Here is a 6,189-nt window from a genome sequence, read left to right as displayed (position 1 = left end):
GGCCTCCCAAAGTGCTAGGATTACAGGCGTGAGTCACTCCGCTCAGATGGAAGTCTGGATTTCTAATGTGAGTGTACATAGTCTTTTTTTTTTTTTTTTGAGACGGAGTCTCGCTCTGTCGCCCAGGCTGGAGTGCAGTGGCCGGATCTCAGCTCACTGCAAGCTCCGCCTCCCCGGCTTACGCCATTCTCCTGCCTCAGCCTCCCGAGTAGCTGGGACTACAGGCACCTGCCACCATGCCTGGCTAATTTTTTGTATTTTTTAGTAGAGACGGGGTTTCACCGTGTTCGCCAGGATGGTCTTGTTCTCCTGACCTCGTGATCTGCCGGCCTCAGCCTCCCAAAGTGCTGGGATTGCAGGCGTGAGCCACCGCGCCCAGCCTCTATATTCTGACTTTAAAATATTGGTAGTTAAGTCATTTATTAGAATATTAGCAGGTAAAACGGAGCTCTATTCTGCTGCAGGCCACCAGTTTTCTGTCATGCGCGTCCGTCTGAAGAGACCACCAAATAGGCTTTGTGTGAGCAATAAAGCTTTTTAATCACCTGGGTGCCAGGCGGGCTGAGTCCGAAAAGAGAGTCAGCGAAGGGAGATAAGTGTGGGGCCATTTTATAGGATTTAGGTAGGTAAAGGAAAATTTCAGTCAAAGGGGGTTGTTCTCTGGCGGCCTGCCTTCTTATATTAGTAAGAAAAATAAAACAAAATAGTGTTGAAGTGTTGGGGCGGCGAAAATTTTTGGGGGGCGGTATGGAGAGAGAATGGGTGATGTTTCTCAGGGCTGCTTCAAGCGGGATTAGGGGCGGCGTGGGAACCTAGAGTGGGAGAGATTAAGCTGAAGGGAAATCTTGTGGTAAGAGGCGATATTGTGGGGTTGTTAGAAGGAGCATTTGTCGCATAGAATAATTGGTGATGGCCCGGATGCGGTTTCGTATGAATTGAAAAACTAAATGGAAGACACAGGGTCTGAATAAGAGAAGGAGAGAAAACAGGTATTAAAGGACTAAGAATTGGGAGGACCTAGGACATCTAATTAGAGAGTGCTTAAGGAGGCTCAGCACAGCCTTGCTAGCAAACATTATCTATTTACTTTAAGAGGGAATTTAGAGTGGCGGTTTGGGGTAGCACTAGGAGATACCAGCTGTGATGGCTTGGAGAAACAGTGTAAACTAGCAGTGTAAACACGAGCAGGGCATTTATGAGTAGTTGAGAACGGTGAATAGGAGTATGACTAGACAGAAGATAGTAGGGATGACAAGTTTTTTGGGGTACAGTCCAAGTTGGTCTGGTGTCTGGAATGAGTCTGGGACTTAATAAAAAGGAGTGTCCACACAGGAGCTCAAATGGACTGGAACCTGTAGCATTCCGAGGACAGGCCTGAATTCTGAGAAGGGAAAGTGGTAAAAGTATTGTCTAGTCCTTTTTAAGTTGGTGACTGAGCTTGGTGAGGTGTGTTTTTAAAAGACCATCAGTCCGTCTACCTTTCCTGAAGATTGAGGACGGTAAAGGATATAAAGGTTCACTGAATACCGAGAGCCTGAGAAACTGCTTGGGTGATTTGACTAATAAAGGCTGGTACTTTATCAGACTGTATGGAGTTAGGAAGGCCAAACCGAGGAATTAAAGGAATTATGTCTGACAGAAGGGAAGAAATGACCGTGGTGGCCTTCTCAGACCCTGTGGGAAAGGCCTCTACTTATCCAGTGAAAGTGTCTACCTAGACCAAGAGGTATTTTAGTTTTCTGACATGTGAGTAAAGTTAATTTGCCAGTCCTGGGCAGGGGCAAATCCCCGAGCTTGATGTGTAGGAAAGGGAGGGGGCCTGAACAATCCCTGAGGGGTAGGAGAATAGCAGATGGAACACTGAGAAGTGATCTTGAGGATAGATTTCTAAGATGGAAAGGAAATGAGAGGTTCTAAGAGATAGGCCAGCGGTTTGTAACCTACATGGAAGAGGTTATGAAATGACAACATAATAGAATGGGCCTGTGAGGCTGGAAGGAGATATTTTCCTTGGTCTAAGAACCATTTGCCTTGTGTGGGAAGAGATTGATAGGTGGAAGTTTCAGCGGGGGAGGTGGGAGTGGCCGATGTGAAGGAGGAAAACTGCTGTGAGGGATAGAAGTTGGAACGCTAGCTGCTTTTTTAGCTAACTTATCAGCATAAGCATTGTCCTGAGCGATGGAAGAAAATAGATTTTGGAAGTTATGAGAACTGTAGAGAGTTGAGCATAGTTTGTGATTTTTAGGGCCTCTAACAGTATTAAAGCATTGGCAGCCGCTGCGTGCAGATATGAGGGCTAGGCTAAAACAGTAAGGTCGTTTGGACAGAAAGGCTGCAGTCCTGGCTCTTGTGTAAGAATTCTGTCCGCACTAACCATGCCTAGGAAGGAAAGGAGTTGTTTTGTAGAAGGGATTGGGGTTTGGGAGATTAGCCAGACATGCTCGGCAGGGAGAGTAAGTGTGTATTTATGAGAATTATGCCGAGATAGGTAACAGATGAGGAAGAAATTTGGGTTTGACTGAAGTAATGGGGGCTGTCCGTGAAGCCTTGTAGCAGTACAGCCTAGGTAATTTGCTGAGCCTGATGGGTGTCAGGGTCAGTCCAAGTGAAAGCAAGAGAGGCTGGGATGAAGGGTGTAAAGAAATAGTAAAGAAAGTATGTTTGAGATCCAGAACAGAATGATGGGTTGTGGAGGGAGGTATTGAGAATAGGAGAGTATAAGGGTTTGGCACTACAGGGTGGATAGGTAAGACAATTTGGTTGATAAGGTGCGGATCTTGAATTAACCTGTAAGCCTTGTCTGGTTTTAGGAGAGTAAAATGGGGGAATTGTATGGGGAGTTTACAGGCTTTAAAAGGCCATGCTGTAGCAGGTGAGTGATAACAGGCTTTAATCCTTTTAAAGTGTGCTGCGGGATGGAATATTGGCGTTGAGTGGGGTAAGGGTGATTAGGTTTTAATGAGATGGTAAGGGGTGCATGATGTGGGTTAAGGTGGGGGGATACTAGGGGAGGATGTGAAGGAGGCTTTGAACTGGGGGAAAAGGCAGCAGCAATGAGGTGTGGCTGTAGTCTAGGAATAGTCAGGGAAGCAGATAATTTAGTTAAAATGTCTTGGCCTAATAAGGGAACTGGGCAGGTGGGGATAACTAAAAAGGAATGCATAAAAGAGTGTTGTCCAAGTTGGCACCAGAGTTGGGAGTTTTCAGAGGTTTAGAAACCTGGCCGTCCATACCCACAACAGTTATGGTGGCAAGGGAAACAGGCCCTTGAAAGGAAGGTAATGTGGAGTGGGTAGCCTCCGTATTGATTAAGAAGGGGACGGACTTACCCTCCACTGTAAGAGTTACCCAAAGCATCTGTGATAGTCCAGGAAGCTTCTGAGGTGATGGGGCAGCGTCAATCTTCAGCCGCTAAGCCGAGAAGGTGTGGGAAGAAGTCAGTCAGAGAGCCTTGGGCCAGAGCTCCAGGGCTCTGGGAGTGGCTGCCGGGCGAGTTGGACAGTCCGATTTCCAGCGGGGTCCCGCACAGATGGGACACGGCTTAGGAGGAATCCCGGGCTGCGGGCATTCCTTGGCCCAGTGGCCAGATTTCCGGCACTTGTAGCAAGCTCCTGGGGGAGGAGATTCTGGAGGAACCCCTGGCAGCTGCAGCCCAGGCGTTTGGAGTTGTGTGCTGGAAATGTGGCTGGGGTTTGTCTCACAGTGGAGGCAAGGAATTGCAACTCAGAAATAAGTTGCTACTTGGCTGCCTCTATTACTGTACACCTTGAAGGCGAGGTTCATTAAGTCCTGTTGTGGGGTTTGAGGGCTGGAATTTAATTTTTGGAGCTTTATTTAATGTCGGGAGAAGATTGGGTAATAAAATAAAATGCATGTTAAGAATAAGACGGCCTTCTGACCTTTCAGGGTCTAGGGCTGAAAAGCGTCTCAGGGTTGCTGCTAAACAGGCCATGAACTGGGCTAAGTTTTTTATATTTGATGAAAAAGAGCCTAAACGCTAACTGATTTAGGAGGGGTCGGATAAAGAAAAAGGAACGTTAACCTTGACTATGCTTTTATTTAGCTTTAGCCACTTTTTTAAGAGGAAATTGCTGGGCAGGTGGGGGAGGGCTAGTCGCAAAACAAAATTGTAAGCCAGACCAGGTGTGAGGAGGGGAGGTGATAAAAGGATTATAGGGTGGGGGAGCGGAGGCTGAGGAAAAATTGGGACCTAGCTTGGCCTGGTGAGGAGGGCAGAGGTCAGATGGGTCTGTAGAAAAGGATGATTAGAAAGACTCAGCGACGCTTGGGGTTGGGACTGAGGGGACAGGCAGGAAGGAAAGAAGGAAGATTTGGGACGAGTTGCATTGGGAACAGAGACTAGGGAGGGACCGATGTGAAAAAGAATGCCTGGACGTCAGGCACTTCAGACCATTTGCCCATTTTACGACAAGAATTATTTAGGTCTTGTAGGATGGAAAAATCAAAAGTGCCATTTTCTGGTTATTTGGAACTACTGTCGAGTTTGTATTGGGGTTAAGCGGCATTGTAGAAGAAAATAAGGCATTTAGGTTTTAGGTCTGGTGTGAGTTGAAGAGGTTTTAAGTTCTTGAGAACACAGGCTAAAGGAGAAGAAGGAGGAATGGAGGGTGGAATGTTGCCCATGGTGAAGGAGGCAAGCCCAGAGAAAAGAAAGAGTAGAGATACGGAGAGAAGGAGTTTGGGGGTTCTTGCCCTCCAGAAAAGCAGGAAAGGGGTCGGGGTGCAGAAATAAGGGATTGGGGTGCAAAAAGGTTGGGGCGCAAAAAGAAGAGGTTGGGGCACAAAAATAAGAGGTCGGGGTTCTTGCCCCTCCCCCAGAAAAGCAGAGAAGGGGTAGAAACAGGGAGAGAAGGGGGTCGGGGTGCTTGCCCATCCTCCAGAAAAGCGGGCCTTGCCGCTAAGGGTGAAGGACCAAGGCAGGCGTCCCTGCAGCATGGTCAGACACCTCTGAAACGTGGGTGAGTAATCAGAGAGGCGTCCCTGCAATGATTAAACACCAAGGGAGGCTGCCTTCCCCAGTCCGTGACCGGCGCCGGCATTTTGGGTCCAGGGATAAAACGTGTCTCCTTTGTCTCTACCAGAAAATGAAAGGAATTGAAATTAAGAGAAGGGAGAGATTGAAGGGTGGTGTCAAGATTGAAAGGAGAAAGAGGTTGAGAGATAGTGAGAGAGGTTGGAGAAGAGAGTAAAAAGGGACCGCTTACCCGATTTAATATTGGTGAGATGTTTGCGAGATGTTCCTTGGGCTGGTGGGTCTGAGGAACCGAGGTCGTAGGTGGATCTTTCTCACAGAGCAAAGAGGAGGACAGGGGATTGATCTACCAAGGAGGGGTCCCCCGATCCGAGTCATGGCACCAAAATGTCATGAGCGTCCGTGTGAAGAGACCACCAAACAGGCTTTGTGTGAGCAATAAAGCTTTTTAATCACCTGGGTGCAGGCGGGCTGAGTCAGCGAAGGGAGATAAGTGTGGGGCGGTTTTATAGGATTTGGGTAGGTAAAGGAAAATTCCAGTCAAAGAGGGGTTGTTCTCTGGCGGGCAGGAGTGGGAGGCACAAGGTGCCAGTGGGGGAGCTTTTTGAGCCAGGATAAGCCAGGCACAAGATAATGTCATTGCTTAAGGCAAGGACCAGCCATTTTCACTTCTTTTGTGGTGGAATGTCATCAGTTAAGGCGGGGCAGGGCATTTTCACTTCTTTTGTGATTCTTCGGTTACTTCAGGCCATCTGGGCGTATACGTGCAAGTCACAGGGGATGCGATGGCTTGGCTTGGGCTCAGAGGCCTGACATTTTCGACCTCTGATTCACAGCTTTCCTAAGCCTTTCACGGATGCTTCTTGCTGTACCGGGCACTGCACTCTTTTGCATAGGGATGATCCAGTGATCATTGGGGTCCCAGGCCAGGATCTGTGTCTGTTCCTCGTGGTTCAACCCGACTAGGCCTGAGGAGTTGAGGGTAGTGGAGGCCCTCAAATAACTGGGAATTCTGAGTGTCCAAAGGCATGAAGCTGGGGCTGCACTGCTTAAAGGCTGCCCAGGGCCACCCGGGGAGGCCAAGAGCTGGAATTCAGGACTCCGCCTTCAATTCAGAGCTCCTTTCTCCAGGACTAGAAAATGTTATTCCAGAGACTGAACTTGCAGCCAGAAGCCCAGGACATCCTAGTCTTCCC

The sequence above is a fragment of the Macaca fascicularis genome, chromosome 6 (genome assembly GCF_037993035.2).
Source record: "Macaca fascicularis isolate 582-1 chromosome 6, T2T-MFA8v1.1".
Lineage (NCBI taxonomy): Eukaryota > Metazoa > Chordata > Mammalia > Primates > Cercopithecidae > Macaca > Macaca fascicularis.
Note: the sequence above shows the minus strand (reverse complement) of the source record.